Here is a 19,851-nt window from a genome sequence, read left to right as displayed (position 1 = left end):
CGCTTCTTGCGGGCAGCAGTCTGCCCCTTCTCTGGCCCACTTTTACAGGGTGGGGAGGTGACACCTCACAGGCCTTTCGCCTCCTGTCTCGGTTTGGAAGGTGAACGCCTTGTGCGACGCCACTGGTAAAAGATACTCCTGGTTATCCGCACCCTGCGCTTTTCAAGTAGCAGCAGGCCAGGCTTTCCAGTTGTTTCCCATTAAGTGTGTAGTTCAGATTTTACCAACATACCTATGGTTACTTTTAATAGTGAAAGGTAGTATTTTTGTATTATATGGAGATTAGCATGCTTTACTCTTGTTATCTAGCAGGTACTTTTGATCTGTCAGAGCTCAAAGTTGAGAGTTTTCATTTGGTTGTGAACATACACATAGCAAATTCTTAGGACTGAAGGATAATTTATACTTTCTAATTTTCATCATAGTTTAAAAACCATTGCATAGAGTCTGTTATCCCTGGGAGACTTTAATGAGGAATTTGAAAGACAAACTAATAAAATCATTGGATTTGTGTTATGCAAAGGTTAATTTATTCTATATGTTTATTAGAATTTGTTTTCTAAGGTCAATAGATCCTATTTGAAAACATAACTGTTAGTATATTCCTATGGACTCACGTTTGTATTAGACTGCCTCCTGTTTTTCTAAAATAAATATAAGAACACATGCTTTTAACATTATTGTTAGTAAAAAGTAAAGGATTGCTCTAGTAATTTTTTAAGAGTCTAGCTTATAATTCTTTTTAATAGTGATACTTCTGAATTTTATATCATTTGTGATAAATTAAGGGTATGGGGTTTAATATGTCTTTAGAAGATTAAGGCTAACAAGATAGGAACTTTCCTAACAGTCTCATTAACATTTGAAATCTTAATTTTTAAAAATAGTTCATAAAATTGTTATTGATGGGCAAAATGGCAGGTTTTTAAAAATAGTATATTTTATGTATTTATATAAAGTTAACATTCCATGCATACTTATATTAAGATTACCCAGTAAATTTATACAGTTTGAAAGAAAATTTAGAGATGGCTCTAATTTGAATTGAGTACAGTAAAACAACAAATTTATTGGGAGTACACTAAAATTTGTAGATTTTGCGAACTCATAGTAACAGCTTAAAGAGTAATAGCTACTCTGTAAGTTTGATATTACCTATGGTATGGGGGAAAAGCATGTTAATTGAGACTAAGAGTAAATTCAGAAAGCACATTTATTGTTAGTTTCTCATCTTTGTGATAAAAATATTGAACACATATATTTTGCTATGAATATAGATCATTAGTGCTCCTTAAATGAAATGTTCCTTAAATTTCCCAACATGTGCCTTGACTGGTGTGGTTCAGTGGATTGAGTGCCTGCCTGCAAACCAAAGGGTCTCTGGTTCCATTCCCAGTCAGGCCGCATGTCTGGGTTGTGGGCCAGGTCCCTAGTAGAGGGCGTACAAGAGGCAGCCACACATTGAAGTGTCTGTCTCTCCCCTCCCTTCCCCTCTCTAAAAATAAATAAATAAAATCTTAAAATTCCCGACATGTATGTAATTTCAGAAATTTTGAAGTTTATTTTGGCATGTATAAGTGCATGTAAGTTAATCAGTATTTTCATATAAACACACCTGAGACCAGGGCCTAAAACTGCTCAGAGCAGTGAGCCTCAGCCTCCCTGCCTGCCCATATCTCCCAATCCAGACTGTTCATGTATGCCACAGATCTCGTCTGTTGCATTTCTTCAGCATGTATGCTGATTCTCAGGGAAGAGGGCAAGAAGAGTGAGGGAATTAATAGAATGAGAACTGTTAGATTTAATATTGGTTTCCAGTCTTGATTGTGATCCAGATAACAGTTAAGGGAAAAGATCTTTAGAAAAAGACAGATACTTGCTTGATCTCTTCCACAGAATATGTAAGATCCTGGAGAAGAAGAGGCCTTAGGACTAAGCCAAGACCTACTGGTTTTTAAGACAGCAGTAGTTCTTCTCCTACATCCTGAACATAGACAGAGAGGCCATCATGTCTGACAGGTTGGGGTTACTAGTCACATCTTTGATCCTGGTTGAGTAGTAGCCTGAGATGGCATGTGTAGCACATGTACACATACCTATGTACATGTATACATGCTTGTATATTATAGTATGCATATGTATGCTCTTTGTAAAGCATTTATGCATAGATGTACAGAGGGCTTACAGCAGAATGAGTTATACACAGATAAAAAATTCTTAAATGAATGACTGTACATGGTATATAGTTACATATAATGCTTCATATATAGAGATATTATTGTTAAGAGTAGTGTTTATTTTAGTTGCCATTAAAGTCCTTAGGGTCCTAAAACTATTAGGCATCTAATTTAGGTTTGGAGTGAAAAAAGGCCACTAACTTTAAGTAATTACCTTATTTGAAGTGTTATCTTTTATTGTAAATACTGGTTAATGTTTAAATAATTTGAATGTTAGTAAGGAAACTTAATTTATTGTGGTATTTGAAAAATGTCTAGACTTTTTTTTAATCGAAAAAGTAATTCATCATATAAGGCATTCAAAGAGTGTGAGAGAGGATATTTGGTGAATGGAGGATATTGAATGAAATCTCCCATCACCCCAGACTTTCTATTCTCCCTCTCAGAGGACATTTTCTTGGTGTGCTTCTAGAAAATGTTTATACACATACACATATTTCTTTAAAAAACACTAACGGGAACATTCTATATACATGCTGTGTCTTGTTTGTTTGGAAATATGATATGGAGATAATTTCTTTTTACTAATGGCAAAGTATTACATTATATTAGGTTGAACTAAGTGCAGTTGCTATGTTGGTAGCCAGAAATGGTCAAAAGTACAATGGTAATTGCCAGGGGCTGGGAGGTGGGAGACATGAGTAGGTCCCTGTCGAAGAGTAGAAACTTTCAGTTATTAGATGAGTGAATTTGGGGTATCTGCTGTACAACATAGTGACTCTAGTTAATAACACTATATTGTATACTTGAAATTTGCTAAGAGGCTAGTTCTTAAGCATTCTTTTTGTTTTCTTCTTCTTCTTCTTTTTTTATTATTAGAGAGAGGGGAAGGGAGGGAGAAAGAGGGAGAGAAACATCAATGTGTAGTTGCCTCTCATGTTCCCCCCAACTGGGGACTTGGACTGCAACCCAGGCATGTGCCCTGACTGGGGATTGAACCAGTGACCCTTTGATTTACAGGCTGGCACTCAATCCACTGAGCCACACCAGCCAGGACAACTTTAAACATTCTCTTACCACACACAAAACAGGTCATTGTGAGATGATGGATATATTAATTAACTTAATTTTGATAATATTTCACAGTGTGTATGTCTGTTAACTTATCACATTGTATACTTTAAGTATGTACAATATTACTTGTTAATTACATCTCAGTAAACCTGGAAAAAATCGACAAAAATAGGAAATTTCATATGGTTCATCCCAATGTGATAGATCTTCATTTAATTAAACAATTCCCTATGGAAAGAAATAGGTGTTATTTTAGGACAGCACTAATCTCAGATTTTATTTTCTCCCGCTGGATATGATGACTTTCTAAGTGAAGAATAAGAGTTGCATGCTTTTAAAATTAGTGTGGTTTAATAAAATCCTCATGTACTTTCTAGGACCCTCCTTATATCCCCATATTATATATCTCTTCATTATCCATTTCTCCCATGGTTTCTTTGTCTTTGGTGTTCTTTTTCTGTTTTTCACTTGATTCCTTTCTCTGTAATAGCTTAGTGGAATTTCAGATAGTTTCATCTAGCTACCCAGGTGGTAAACACTAGATCAGGGGTGTCAAACTCATTTCCACTGGGGGCCAGCCACATCAGCCTCCTGGTTGCCTTCAAAGGGCTGAATGTAATTTTAGGACTGTACAAATGCAACTACTCCTAAACAGTTAAGTGATAGCTCAGCACTGCTGCCTGGTAGAAATAAGGTGCTGGGCTGCATAAAACAAGGTGGAGGGCCAGATTTGCCTTGTGTTTGCCACCTGTGCACTAGATCATTTTATGGCTGCCTCTATTTCTCCAAAGGGTGGGAAAACATATATAAAAGTGGAAATAGTGTTGATGTGGGGACGCCAAAGGGAGCTGTAACGAACTCATTGTAGTCTCTCTCTCTCTCTTTACCCTTGGCTTGTGTTCCTGAAGTCTTAATCCTGCCCCGAGGTAGTTGACTTTACATTCTGATTTATGATTGTAGAGAATTTCACAGGTACTTCCTGAGGATGAGACGTTCTGAAACAATGCCAACACAAACTCCAGCCAGCTTGATTTTGTACATGAATGTGAAGGAGGATGTGTTTGCTTTTTGTTCACTCATAAATACCATGGCCTTTCTTTCATTTTTCAGGAATGGCTAGAGGAACCTTTGGTTGGATTTATGGTCTAGGATTGTTCACCCATCATAAGCTAATAGTATAAACAAATGAGAACCGTCTCAATTACATTTTCTGACATTACCAAGGTCTTGAAGCTTCATGTATCAAAAATATATCCTAATGGGTTTATTATGGTCTCATTTATTTTTTGACATTTACATGTCTCCCACAGTTAATTTTGAATATCTTTAAATGAGTCTGAATTTAGGTTAAACCTGCCTAAGTAAAACACTGGAAAGCTCTCCAGAGCTTTGTGACATTACACTTGGATTAAGACATCTGTTGAAGCCCATTAAGAAAAGAATAATCACCACATTTTTCAATTAGTACCTTGGTTATTATTCAACATGAAGGATATAAAAATAAACTCTTGTATTTTTATGGTAAGGCAGTATATGAAAATATTGATTTGTATTTTTTACTGCTGTATGAGATGCAGTTTGTGCATTTAAAACATCATTTATCATAAACTGTAGGTAAAGTGGACTAGAGAAAAATTGCTCTGCATTTTTCAAATTGTGGCAGCATAATATAATGGTTTACATCCAGCATTTAAAACAGAAACATCATAGATTAGAAAATATTATTTAAAACTATTACCAACAGTTCTGGGTGGAATCACTGGATTGGGTAATGATCCAAATAGGATGAGAAACCAAGCCATGGCCAGAAGATTGTTAAGAAATGCAAATAAATAATATTGATAGGTTTATTGTTCAGAAACTCAATATGATAGGAGAGGCAAGTAGGAACTTTTACATTTTGATAGGTGATGAGCAGGAAGATATTTTGAAAAATAAGAATAATTAACATTCATCTAGGGCAGAAGTCAGCTCTTTCTATAAAGGGCCAGGTAGTAAGTATTTGCCACTCTGTGGGCCATAAAGTCTGTGAGACAAAATGACCCAGCTCTCCTGTTGTGTAAAAGCAGCCAGAGACCATGCTTCAGTAAATGAGGGTGGCTGTGTGTCAGCAAAACTTAAAATATGCTGAAATTTGAATTTATAAAATTTCCATGTGTTGAGAAATATTCTTTTAAGAAAAATCTATTTAAATATGTAAAAACCTTCTTAGCTCATGGCTGTACAAAATCAAGTGCCAGGAGGATATGCCCATAGATTTGGTTTATGGGAGGTAGTTTGCTGACCCTTATTCTACATGGTGGAAAATTAGGTTTGCAAAGCACTACTAAATTCAGTCAGCATGTAAGGGACCAAATAAAGCTAGATTTCAATCCATTTAAAAATCTCATCTTGTAAAACGTTTTATTTTTAGCTTGGTTTGCGTCTTTGCTTCCATTTTACTGTGAGCTAAATATAGATTGGAAACTTTGAGTCTTGGTACAGTAATATATGGTATAACAGCTTTCTTTCCATTTTGATTGCCAATTAAACATGATATCCCATTATTAAAGATAAGAGGCATAATAAATAATTTACTAAGCCTTTACATATAACTTCAGATGCATTATTTGAAAGTATCTAAATTTGGAAAGCTTTCACTCAGCTTAAGGTTGCACGTTTGCCGCCGTGGTGGGAGTTGATGAAAGGTTACATGAAACTGCTGCTGTAAATGACTCGGACTCCTGTCTGTTTCTAGGGTACAGTGTTTAACTCATATTGGATTTGTTAGGCTTTACTTACTTACTCAGGAAATGTGTTTATAAGCAAAGATTTTAATTAAAGCGTTGGTTTTATGTCTAAAAATAGACCTTTACAAAGACTATATATAACATGTTAGAACATTACATTTTCCCTTGGTAAATGTGTTTGGTCTTGTTAGGTACCATGTATTTTTCTCTGTGAATATAAAGTTACTTGAAAACACACTTGTATTTTTGGTTTTGTTAGGAGGTTTAACGTCAATGGGAGGTTTAACGTCAATGGGTGGTTTAACCATTATTAATAGTAGCCTTAATTTAGGATTCAATGTATATTGTTTCTAATTTAGATTGTTGCTTATTTTTTCAAATGAACATATATGGTAATAGTTTCCTCCCCTGTGCTTTTTTATTGTGAGGATAGTTGAAAGACTGTTAGGCTTTTGTTTGATAACAAGGAAATACGACTAACTTTGTCAGTTGTGAAGCCGGAATCTCTAATCTTGCAGTGCTGTTTGAATACCAGGACATTTTCAAACCACCAGAATATAGTGTAGTACAATAAATCTTTTTTTATATAAGCTTGGAGCACTTATGTCAGAAATTTAAAAATGCCTTTCTACTTAAAGCTTTATTGTTTATATGGTAGTTTTGATATATGATCTTATCTAACAGTGGTGTGAAATTAATCTGAATTTTACACATGTAAAACTACCACCGAGTTTGACTCTTTGCTGGGTAAATGGCAGGCCTGGAACTCAAAATCAGGTCTTCTAAATGCTGAACCCCTTGGCACAGAGTGGATACAGTGGAGGGGTTCCAGACACCTCCTTTGAGTAGTCCCATAGCTCCTTGTGTTTGGAACTTTACACTTGCAATGTACTGTACGGGTGTGTGGAGGCTGTGTCCTCACTTCTCTTCCCCTTTGCTCACTTCTTGCCCTCCTCCTTCTCTCCCTCCCTTTTTCCTCCTTCCTGCCTTGATCTTTGTTAGTATTTTTTTTAAATCTGTGAACATTTCTCACTAGTGTTTCAGGTTTCATAATGCCTTTTTGAATTTGAACTCCATGTCTTATGTGATAAGTTTAAGAGTATGTGTATAAAAGTAAAATTTGGAATAAAAAATTTCAGTTGAAATTTATATTGACTTTAATTACTATTAAGAGAATCATGGAATTCTTTGAAACGATGTTTAGGATATACTTAGAAGAACTCCTTATAGGTTTCAAACTCTTCAAATAGGTTTTCAAAGAAAACTATTAGTTTCACTTCCATGAGGTAAGATGCTATTTTTTAAAAGGTCATGATATAGTGTTAAAAAGAATGATGTGAAGTAATTTTCCTTTCGGCCTATTCAGGCATAGTTGAAGAAAAATATGAGTAAAATTTATTTTTAACTAGCTAAGAAATGAAAATGACATTTTTGGGGCTCAGTTTTCTCCAGCTCCTTTTTATTTATCCTTTTTATTTATGTAAGAAAAGGTGCCAAGGCATATACCTCAGTGGGTATACTATTTTGAGTTGGATTATTTGTACTAACATAGATAGTACTTTAAAGTTATGTTATGCTATTTCTATGTATATGAATATATAATATCTCTGTAATTTGTGAAGCACAGTGGACTCCCGTGAATTGGCTTTAGAACTAGAGCAATGCCAATACCATGCATCTACTTGTGCATGGCTTCTCTTTTTTACTCCTATGTTGCCCTTCAGTTCATTCAGAAAGGTTTTTATGGTATTCCAAGCACTGTCATAGGTGCCAGGGATAGAGCTGTATAGAAAAAAAAATAGGCAAAAATCTCTACTCTCATGTAGCTCATATTTTAATGCAAGAAGAATTTACAAACCTTGTGTGAAATGCATAATGTCTTATAAGGTGAGAAGTGCTATAAAGGAAAATAAAGCATGAATGGGAGTAGGAGTGAGGTGGGAAGGGGAGGTGTTCCTGAGAAGATGATATCTGAGCAATGGTTTTGAGGGAATGAGCCATGCAGACCTCTGGGGAAAGAGCAGCGGAGGTAGCAGGAACAGCATCTGCAAAGACAGAAGCTACAACGAAAAGGGGGTTGGTGGGGCTGAAATGAGGTTGGGGGAGCAGTTAGCAGGAGCAGATAGAAAGTGGGGTGTAAATTAATTGTGTTAGAAAGTAAGGTACTATAGAGAAGAATTCTTAGTTGGGGTTCATGTACTTCATAGCATGGGTGGGGTTCAGAGGGCTCCCCAAGCTTTGTTTATGTGTATGCACCTCAGAGAGACAAAACCACTGATTTGAAAAGGGGATTGCAGGACAGACAATAAAAGATAGATGAACAATACACACACATTATAACCATTCATTGTCATCATTTGCAGAAATGCTGAAATTAAGGGTTGGGTTTAATGAAATGAAATAGAAGCAGCATAGAATAGCAAGGTTCCTTGAAATAGTTAGGTAATGTTGGGTTTACTTCACTGCTCTTTCATGTATTGTTAAGTGACCTTAGTCATGTTACTTAATATTATAGAAAATGCCGTGTTCATCAGTATCTGTATTTCTTCTGTTCTTCCTGGTCTACCAGGAAGATTTCATTTACCCCTTGCATGTAGGTGAGTTCAGGCCAGTGGAATATGAGTGGGAGTAATGTTTGTCACTTGGCCTGTAAAGCTGTTTTGGGGGCTGTCCGTGTTCTTTCTTCCCTCACCTGCCAGCTAGAGTAGATTATCAAGTGGAAGGAGTTTGGAATCCTTACGACTTTATGGAGCAGAGCCTCTAATGCTCCTGCCCCCAAATCACATTGCATTGTGACACCAGAGGGAAAATAAGCCCCTGAGCTTTCAACTTTGTTTGCTAACAGCAGTAAGCATACTCTTACCAACAGACTTCAACTCTCTGAACTTCAGATTCCGCATTTTGCAAAATGGATATAGTGATTTTCTGGTAATCCTCATTACCACCTTGTAGGTGGTAATGAGGATTAAAGAAGTCAATAAAATATAATTTAAAAAAGAAATACAGAGTATGCTTTTGTATCTCTGATTATTACAATTTTTAAAAATTGGTATAAAATCGCAATAACTTAATTATTCTTGATTTACGATTTACGTGTTTTCTAAATAATTTAAGCAGTAGGATACATAGACTAAGGCTTTATAGAACTATTATAACGTGCTCTAAATAAGAAATCTATTTTTACAAAAAAGGTATCATATGCCTCATGATGAAACTACACTACCACCTTATCGTGCCACAGAGATCAAACCTGAGTCTGATTAGGCAGCTGGATCCATCTGGAAATTTGCAGAAAATAAAGGCCAGAGGAACACGTACCATTGTTTGGATGAGTAATACAGGGATGGACAAATGGGTAGATATGTGATAAATCAAATATAGAAAAATGCTAATTGCAGGATCTAGGTGCTGGTTATATGCATGTGCACTATATAATTGGCCCAAGTTTTCTGTTTGATAAAAGGGAGAAAACTGTTAAATTTGAACACATCAGTATTTTGTAATAAATGTGTCTTTGCCACCATGAAGGACCCTTTGGACATATGAAAACTCATACTGCAGGTGCAGTGAAGATAGGCTTGCTCTGTTTGATGATTTTTAGTAAGAGCTAACCTGTTTGTAATGTATGTCACAAGGGTCAATGAATGACGACTTGGAGATGATAATGGAAATAATTGGCCAAGTAGGCTTTTATGTGCTTTCGTGGCCAAATCTTGATCTTGAAATGACCTTCCTTACATATACTTTCCAGTTTCCCCTTTCTCAACTCCTCTTTTCTCTTCAGTCCAAACTGTCTGGTTTTTGCCCAAACCACTTCACAAGAACTTTTGCAAGAATCACTAATGACCTAATTGCCAAAATCCAGTGGTCCCTTTTTAGTTTTCACTTTAGTGTATTCCGTGCCAGTTATGACATTGTTAACCCCCTTTTCCCCTTCATATCGTCCCCTTTTGCTTTCAAGGTTTAAATTTCTATTTATCATTCTTAATATGTTTTTATTGCCCCTATCCCTCTTTCTTTTCTTTTCTTTTCTTTTCTTTTCTTTTCTTTTCTTTTCTTTTCTTTTCTTTTCTTCTCTTCTCTTCTCTTCTCTTCTCTTCTCTTCTCTTCTCTTCTCTTTTCTTTTCTTTTCTCTTTTCGGTGGGGAGATGGGAAGGAGAAAGAGAGAGGGAGAAATATCAACGTGTGGTTGCCTCTTGTGTGCCCCTACGGGGACCTGGCCTGTAACCCAGGCATGTGCCCTGACTGGGAATCGAACTGGCTACTGGGCCACTCCAGTCAGGCCTATCCCTGATTCTTTTTGGTAATGCTGAATGTGTCTGTTTCTTAGGATTCTATTTTAATTCCATTTGTGCCTTCCTTAGTGGATCTGATGGATTCGATTAGGCTTCAACTATTGGGAAGAGTGTAGCAGTCTTTCTCCTGAGATTTGGACCTATGTTTTCCCATTTCTCCCAGCCACTTAAACGTAGTTCCATAGCCATCTCAGCCTCTGTATTCTCAGACTGAGTAGGTATTACACCGTTTTTCCATCTCCAGGCCAGATTTTGTTTCACTACTTTTATATCTTGTGGAAGGATTTGCTTTGTAGTCACCCTTGACTTTTTGTCTTGCTAATCATCTCCATGAACTTCATTTGCCTTCAGCAAATATGCATTCATTGCCTGCTCTGGGAAGGGAAATGCTGGGACCTGGGGATACAGGAGTGTACAAAGTTCAGTCAGCATTCCCCAAATTCGGGCAATTCTGTATTTTTATACATCATCTCATTTAATCCTCACAGTAAAACTAACAAGTGGGGCCCTGGCTGGTGTAGCTCAGTGGATTGAGCACAGGCCTGTGAAACAAAGGATAGCGGTTTGATTCCCAGTCAGGGCACATGCCTGGGTTGCAGGCCAGTTCCCATTGGGGGACACATGAGAGGCAACCACACATTGATATTTCTCTCCCTCTCTCTGAAAATAAATGAATAAAATATTTTAAAAAACTAACAAGTGGATAGGTACAATTACCCTCATTTTTGAAATAAGGAACTCGAGGACTAGATAACTTGCCCAAGGTCACTCATCTGTCAGGTGACTTGTTTCTTGCCTGATTTAACTATTATGATACATTCTTCCTGTCTGCTGCATGTGTTTGTTGTGAATTCATTTCTTCATTTCCATTTCCATTGCTGCTTATCCTAACCTTTACTTAACCTGTATCATTTACCACTTGGATTTTCTCTGTAGTCATTCTCTATTCCTTCTCTAGAGAGTTATCTTATAAAGGAGAAGTGTGATCATAATATATTTTTAATAAACTCTTAGGCATTGTCAGTTACTATTGGGATAAAGTCTAAATTTCTTAGCACAGCTTGGTAGGTCTTTCTCAATATGATACTAAATTACCTGTCCGTTCAACCAGTGTTTGAGTACAATTGTTTGTGTTGTAATGGCAAATTAACATAAAAAATCCTGCTTATGAGAGCTTATTTTCAAGTGAGAGAGAAGTTAATAAATATGTAAACAAATGTATAAAATAGCAGATGTTCACAAGCATAATGAAGGAAAATAAAACAGGTCAGGGGGGAGGGAGTGATGGATTGGTGTATGTATGCATGTGTACTAAGTATTTTGGTTGGTCCAGGAAGGACTCTTTTTGATGAGGTAATATTTAAACAGAGCTCTGAGCCATGCAGATATCTGGTGTCAGAGTATCCCAGGCAGAGTTAGTGCCTTGGTTTGCCAGTTGTTTTCTGTCACTGTCATCCTATGGCCAGTTATGTCAAACTCTTCTCTGTTGACAAGGCAGTCAGGTACTGTCCTACCTTCAAGTGTTTGCACGTGTTATTTCACTGACCTGGAATACCCCCTATTTCCTTTTCTCTCTCTGGTTTGTTTTTATATACTATTTACCTACACTGCTGAAAATATTCAAAGGGGTTTACATTCCATACTGTGTATTAAGCTTAGGTAAAAATATAGATAGGACTATGAGACCAAGAAGAAGGTTAGGTTAGTCTATAGAGCAGGTTGTCTGTTCCCCCCCCCCATACATATGAATATATTTAAAGATGAGTTATAAATTTGGCTCCCAAGTTTTCTGGCAACCAAGGCAACAAGCTCATTTAAAAAATTTCTATTGTCAGTGGTGAAAAAGCCCTCTAGATTTTAGCAGGAAAAAAAGGTTTTCCTAGGTCTCGAAGACATGTGTGGTCAGTCTTCCACGTGGGTCACAGAGGGATGAAGCAGACGCTCCCCTTTACTATGTCAACATGTACATGAGCAGTGTCCTCATGATGCCCTCCTTGTAAGGTCTGGGTATAATCCTAACTAACTTCCTGACAGCATTTCTGCAGGGGACTTAAATAAGGCAGTTTTAGTTATGGTAAAATCTGATCATAAAATGCAAGCTATTTTTGAAGAGTGAATAAATGGCATGTAGTTCAGACAATCCTCTTGTTAAAATGGGCATCTGTTGAAACACTTCCTAAGTATCATAGAATCTCAGGTTATCTGTTATTTTTATTTGTTCAGATGTAATTGGTAAGATGTGATTGAGTGGTTGTTCTTAGCTGTTACTGATGGGTAGAAAAATCTGAAGTTTTTTGTGGCTCTCAACTTCATATCTCTAATAAAATGATTCTACAACCAGGTTTTTAAAAAAATACGTCTGAAAATATGTCTGGTCAAGAAGGTGGTATAGTATAGGTAAATACATCTTGCCTCCTCACATGACCACATCAAATTTACAGCTAAACTGGAGAATAACCATCACTCAGAACTGTCAGAAATTGAGTTAAATGGAAGTCTGAAAACTGAAATTAAAGAAACCACATCCATCCAAATTGGTAGGAGGGGCAGAGATGTGGAACAAGCTGATCCCACATCCACACTTGTTTGATAAAAAAAATTCAAGAAGGATATCTTGGGAACAAGGAGTACCAGTCCAACACCAGGCCCCCAGCCCAGGGTTTCAGTGCCAGGAAGATAAGTCCCCATAACTGCTGGCTGCAAAAACCAGTGGGCATTGAGTTGGTTGAAGAAACTTCAGGAGTTCCAGGCAGTTCCTCTTTAAAAGCCCCCACACAGACTTACTCTGACTTACTTCTCCTGAGTGCCTGCACCAGGGTAGCAGCTTGAAAGGCACCCATGGCATACAGGGAGAAACTCAAGTAAGTGGCATCTATGTGGCAGCTGGGAGTAAGCTTTCAAGGACAAAGAAAGGCAGGTGTCTCTTTTCTGAACCCTCCCCCAACAGATCCATAGAGCCAGCAGATGGGTGTCATATCTGAGACTCCAGCAACCTGGCTACCACTGTTTGTCCCACCCTGGAGATCCCCTGAGACTCCATCTCATTCAATTTACAAGCCTACCCAAGCTGTAAAGAGATTTTTCCATATGACCTACCCAAGCTTTAAAGAGATTTTTCTGTATGAATGGCTGGCCTTCCTCAAGCTTCACAACTTCCTAAATCCTCTCAAACAAGCAAAATCTGGGCTCAGTGAGCCCCTGTCCCTGTACTGCTTGCTAAGTGGTGCTAGGCTTGGTACTAGCAGCAGACAACCAAGATTCATAGCTTGGCTTCATCCTGGGAATCTTCAAGCCCAGCACAAGTAGCAGCCATCTCAGATTGCTGTATAGCTTATGCAGTGTGGCCCAGGCAGAACACAAGTGGCAACTGACCTTGACCTCCACCACCTGGAAAACTCCAGGGCCTGTGCCCCAGTAGACAGTTACAGACCATGACAGAACACCACCACCCTGCTCCTACACAGCTGATCCTTCTCGGAGGGTGGAGGTTGGTGGTCAGTGGTCCTTGTAGCTGACTGACCTGGGTAAATCCCTCCAGTTTGCCTTCCAATAGCAATCAAGGCTCAACTACAAGAGGAGATTGTACTCAGCCAACGCGAAAGGTACACCTTGAGTACCCAGCTTGGGTGATGGGGAGACTGTGCCACTGGACCCTACAGGACACCTACTACATTAGGCCACACTACCAAGACAGGGAAGCATTGCAACTCTAATACATAGAAACAAACACAGGAAGGCTGCCAAAATGAGGAAACAAAGAAAAATGGCCCAATGAAAGGACAGATCAAAACTGGAAAAAAATTTAAAAAAAAGGGAGATGAGTAATCAAGCAGATAAAGAGTTCAAAATATGGTTTTAAGGATGCTCAAGGAACTTAGTGTGGACCTCAGCAGCATAAAGAAGATCCAGCCAGAAACAAAGGATATACTAATTGAAATAAGGAGCAATTTATAGGGAAGCAACAGTAGAGTGGATGAAGCTGAAAATCAGATCAATGTTGTGGAACATAGGGAAGCAAAAAAACAATCAGAGTGACAAGAAGAAAAAGAATGCAAAAAAAAGGAGGATAGTGTAAGCAGCCTCTGGGACAACTTCAAGAGGTCCAACATTTGTATCATACAGGTGCCAGAAGGGGAGTGAGAGAGCAAGAAATTGGAAATCTATTTGAAAATAATAATGAAAGAAACATCACTAATGTGGTGAAGGAAATAGACATGGAAGTTCAGGAAGCACAGAGAGTCCCAAACAAGATAGATGCAAAGAGGCCCACACCAAGAGACATCATAATTAAAATGCCAAAGGTTAAAAGCAGTAAGAGACGAGCAGTTCGTTTTATCTACAGGGGAGTTACCACAGGACTGTCAGCTAATTTCTCAAAAGAAACTTTGCAGGCTAAAAGGGGTGGGCAAGAAATATTCAAAGTCATGAAAAGCAGGGACCTACAACCAAGATGGCTCTACCCAGCAAAGCTCTTGTTTAGAATCGAAGGGCAAATAAAGAGCTTCCCAGTCAAGAGAACTCTAACGGAGTTCATCATCACCAAACCACTATTATATAAAATGTTCAAGGAACTTATTTAAGAAAAAGAAGATCAAAACTCTGAACAGTAAGAGGACAAAAAATACATATCTATCAACAATTCCATCTAAAAATTAAACTAAGTGAACAAGAAGAACAGAGACAGAATCCAGGATACAGAGAGCATGTTGATGGTTGCCAGAGGGGAGGAGAGTATGGGGGAATGGGTGAAGAGATTAGGGGATTAAAAAGTACAACTAGGTAGTTACAGAATAGCCACGGGGATGTAAAGTACAATATAAGAAATGGAGTGGCCCAAGAACATAAACATATTACCCATGAACATGAACAATGGTGGGGGGATTGCCTGAGGGAGTGGGGGGTGCTGGGTTGAGGGAGACAAAGGGGGAAAATTAGGACAACTGTAATAGTACAATTAATAAAATATAATTAACACTAAGTAAACTACAAAAATAAATACAAAACGTATGCAGTGTTTTACGAGTGCATTGTAGATTAAGATGTGTGTGTTTTAGGATACTATGAAAACATTGTTGACATGGACTCATGGGCTTCTGAAAATGTTTTGGGGACAATTGCATGGTATTATGTAAGCTGTTTTTTGTTTAGAGAGGTAGTTGTGAGGGTGTCCAAAGGATGAGCAGGGCAAGCAGGGGAAAAGGAAATGCAAAGTCCCTGAGGTGAAAACACTGTTGACACAGTCCAGAAATGTTAGAAGGGTAAGAATGGGTGGAGCAAAATGAGGGAGGGGGAAATACAGTTAAATAGCTGGAAAAACTATCAGGTCAGGGAAACAAACAACAAGTAGGTTATTGTGATGATTTCTGAGAGGTAAAAATACATTTTTAGCACCATAGCTGGTGCTTAATTTGCATTTAATAGGTACTAATTAGTATAGTAACATTAAAATAATACAGCTGCTCTTCCATAGTTAGTTTGATCTTTCAAATAAAATCAGCATCTAAAACAAACTCTTCTAAAACAAACTCTTTAGAAGATAGGTGAGAAATGAAGCGATAGCTAGAAGAGCAATCTAGGGATCAAATGTGGGCTTTTGTTTTTTAGGTGAAAGGTTGTTTTTTTTTAGGGTATGGAAGGGTATGTTTGTAGTCTGAGGAGAATAATTCAGTTGAGAAGGAAGATTAGATGATACAGAAAGAGGAGAATTACTGGAATGATGTTAAATATACGGGGCAGGATGTGGTCTTCTGAGGAGCTGGTCTTTACTGGGAGCAGGACAGTGTAGTCATGGTATGCGGTAGGTGCAGGGTAGGTACATGCTTTTGGCAGTTCTTTTGTCATTTTCAGTTATCTTGGCGGAGCAAGAAGCTAGGTCATCAGCTGAGAATCAACACAGAAGATACTAGAACTTTGAGGGAAGGGTATGAAATACTAGAATAGGAGAGGGCAAAAGTGAATAGAGCAGAGAAATGCTGTGTCAATATCAAGTAACATTTAGGGCACGTTTGAAGTGGGTGACCATAAATTTAAGGTAAGCACCGTCAGTCTGGCTATAGGGCCATGTTCACTTTCATGGGTGAAGGCCTGGGGTAAGGAGTACTGGGTGAAACCAGTTTTGTGGTTTATCTAACTAAATAATGATGAAACAAGAAGGGGAACAGGGAGATTGAGGATGGATACAAAGGAGAGATTAAAATGAGAAGTTCTGGAATTTATATTGCATAGAGAATGTGCACTCAAGGCAGGTTGTTCGAAGTGAGCATGGGTCTGAGCAGCTAAGGAAGGGTGGAAGAGAACATCATTGCACAGAAGTAAACTTCAGTCATGCAAATCAAAATGAAGAAATAAGACTACCAAAAGAAGCTATATAGTTTTAATTATCAGTAAAATACAAAGAATATTTTACTTAGGACACAAAAAAGAAAGTTCCTCAAAGAAATAAATTGATGTGGTTTGGAATTTTAAAAATATACAAAGGACAAACTAACATGAATAACTCTTGAGTCCCAGTTCCCACTCTTAATGGTTTAATCATGGAACCTAAGTACTGGTTTCCTTGTAGGTAAGTAACTGGGAGTCTTAAGGGTCTTGCGAGGATTAAAGAGATCAAATCCTTAACTCAGTGCCTGATAGTAATGCTTGGAATTGTTAGCAGTATATTCCAGAATCTTAAGGTGAATGGGACTTTTTCCAGAAGGTGCTTCTCTACATACAAGTGTGCAAACGAGTGAGCTGCTAGTGAAATCTCTGGTCACTGTGAAAAAATTCCTATGCCTGTTGTGCCTTTGGTAGGTTAGAAATCAGCTGTTTACTTGTGTACCTTTTTGTTGGTGGGGAATAGGAAGACTTTATCATAAATCTAGTTAACCTTCCATGTAAGAAGGGAAGAATGTTGAAGGAGATTCAGTTTTCCCCGGGAAATATTTCTTACCTTGTCATCATCCAAACATGTCACAATTCGCAGTTATTACCATTTGAGTGTTCATGGTCTTTCCTTTCCTCTTCTTACAGGAGAAGCCCTTGTTGGATCAGCTCCTTCATTCTCCTTTGTATGGAACAGGGAAAGAAATCATTCTACAGCATTTTTACCTTAAAATTTTTTTTGTATTTTATTTTTTTATTGTTCAAGTACAGTTGTCCCCATTTTCCCGCCACCACTTTTCCCCACCCCACCCACTGCATTTTTACCTTAAGGGCCCTAGTATATATGGTGTAATTGAAGGGCTGGATTGAACAGAGGAAGTTACACATGCTTGACTTTCCTGTCAAGGCAAACCTTGGCAACTACTTCAGGCATTCCCTGGGAAATACTGAGGTGAAAGAGGAGGACTGGGGTTCTATGTAACTATGTGACAGAAACAGTTAGTAAAATATGGATTATTGCCATCATTGCGACCTCATGTATATCTATACCCTGGTAAACCCTGGGAAATGATGTGTACTTTAACCATGTAAAATACAGTATGAGCCCATAATTATAAAATATTTAAATCATAGCAGCATTACTCACAAGAGCCAAAAAAGAAACAATTCTAGTGTCTGTCTACAGATGAATAGGTAAACAAAATGTGGTATACACACACACACACACACATAATGGGATATTATTCAACTTCAACAAGAGCAGGGATTCCGACACATGCTACAACATGGATGAACCTTCAAAACTTTGTAAGTGACATAAGTGAGTCATAAAAGGACAAATACTATATGATTCCACTTATGTGAGGTACCTAGAGTAGTCAAATTCAGAGACAAAAGTAGCATGGTGGTTTCCAGGGACTGGGGGAAGTGGAGGAAGGGGGAGTTAGTGTTTAATGGGTACACAGTTTCAGTTGTGAAGATGAAAAGAATTCTGTGAGTGGATGGTGGTGATGGTGTACACCAGTGTAAATGGACTTAATGTCACAGAACTGTATATTTACACATGGTTAAGATGGTAAATTTTATGTTACGTGTATTTTACCACAATTATAACAAATTATAAAGCAGCTTCATAGGAATGGCCCAGTATACATTCAAATAATAATGTTAGAAGAATTCTTTAGTGAAATAAAAGTAAAAAACTTTAGAAATGTGCAAAACATCAAGAAAACTGTTAAAACATTAAGAAAACTGTGAAACTTTATTGAGGGCCAAAAAGTATTTCAGTGAAGGCTAAAGATTTTACCCAATTTATCTGTAAGTTGCACATAATTACGAATACATTTGCTATTGGAATCTTGGCTAACTTATTGAAATGATCTGAAAGATCATAAAATAATATTCAGTTACATACTAAAAAGGAAGAGTAAGAAAGAAGGCCTTAACTAATAAGATATCATTAAACAGTACGAAGCTACCCCCCCAAAAAAAATGAATGTGGCTTTGAATTGGGAATAAACTGAAAGATCATTGGAACAGAATACAAAGTCCAGAAACTTGACTGTTCATATATAAGAATATATTTTATGATAAAGATAATGTTTCAAATCAGTTGTGAAAAGAGGGATTCCTCAGTCATTTTTGTTGAAGCAACTGGCTCACCATTTAGTTAAAAAAAATTGCAAGCCCAATGTGTACCTCACACTATAGACTACATACTTACCACATCAGTTAAAGATCAGACTTACAGTAAGTGAATCATAAAAGCACTTAGTATAGGTAAGTAATTGCATAGTTCAGGTTTGGAAGGAATTTTAGAATGTGACACTGAAGAAGAAAACAATGAAAAAGCTTATTGAATCCTGACAATTAAAATTCATCAGGAACCAGTTTACAAGGCAAGCAATTTCCCCAACTACTTGAATGTTAGGTAGGAAGATTATTTCTCTTTCCTTGTTTATGATACATATGTTCAATAATAAAGTACTGGTTAAATGCATATGCTGTATGTATATAAAAAATACCTATTCCATCAAGTACACAGTGCCAGGATGCGTAAGGTATTCAGTAGATACTGAGTAGATAAATGGAAAAATAAATAAATGAATTTGCATGATGTCGACATGGAAGGTACTCACTCATAGTGTATTGGGTAGAAAAAGGGAGATATGCATACTGCGTGTAGACTCTGAGCTCCTTGGAAGGAGGTAGCAGCTATAGTGGTTTCTCACTGTATTATGGAATTATGGGTGTTTACTCCTCCTTTTATTTCTATTTTTATGGGTTACACGTTTGCTTTGTGATAATAAAACTTCTAAATTTAGTTTTTAAATTTGAATGTAATCATTACAGCACAATGCAAATAAAAATTTTGAGTTTTCATACACCAAGAGAATTCAAATACCACTCAGTTTGTACTAATAAAATGTATCTAATAAATAGATGGCATATTTCATATTTCTAAAAGCAGATTAAACATTTCTGTAGGAATGACAAATATAGCTGATGCTATTTGCCTAGAGGCATGCTTTAATTTGTGTTTTTATATAAAGGAATGATTTGATATTTTATCATTTCTATAAAAACAAAACATTTCTAGAGGTGCCATCCATATTCATAAACATGATTACTCTAAAGATGTTATTGAGATGTTAGAAGATGAAAGTCTGCATAGCCTAATATATATTATAGGCAAAGGGTTAAATATTGATA

The 19,851-nt window shown here is 37.3% G+C and overlaps 1 protein-coding gene across 14 annotated transcripts in view; it reads left to right on the top strand.

The window, feature by feature from the left end:
- The window catches only part of DGKH (diacylglycerol kinase eta), a 215,304-nt gene that overhangs the window by 8,001 nt on the left and 187,452 nt on the right, over positions 1-19,851 (top strand). The window lies entirely within an intron of this gene.

The sequence above is a fragment of the Artibeus jamaicensis genome, unplaced genomic scaffold, assembly GCF_021234435.1.
Source record: "Artibeus jamaicensis isolate MK-2021 breed Jamaican fruit bat unplaced genomic scaffold, CSHL_Jam_final contig_414, whole genome shotgun sequence".
Lineage (NCBI taxonomy): Eukaryota > Metazoa > Chordata > Mammalia > Chiroptera > Phyllostomidae > Artibeus > Artibeus jamaicensis.
This window is presented reverse-complemented; position numbering and strand designations above follow the sequence as displayed.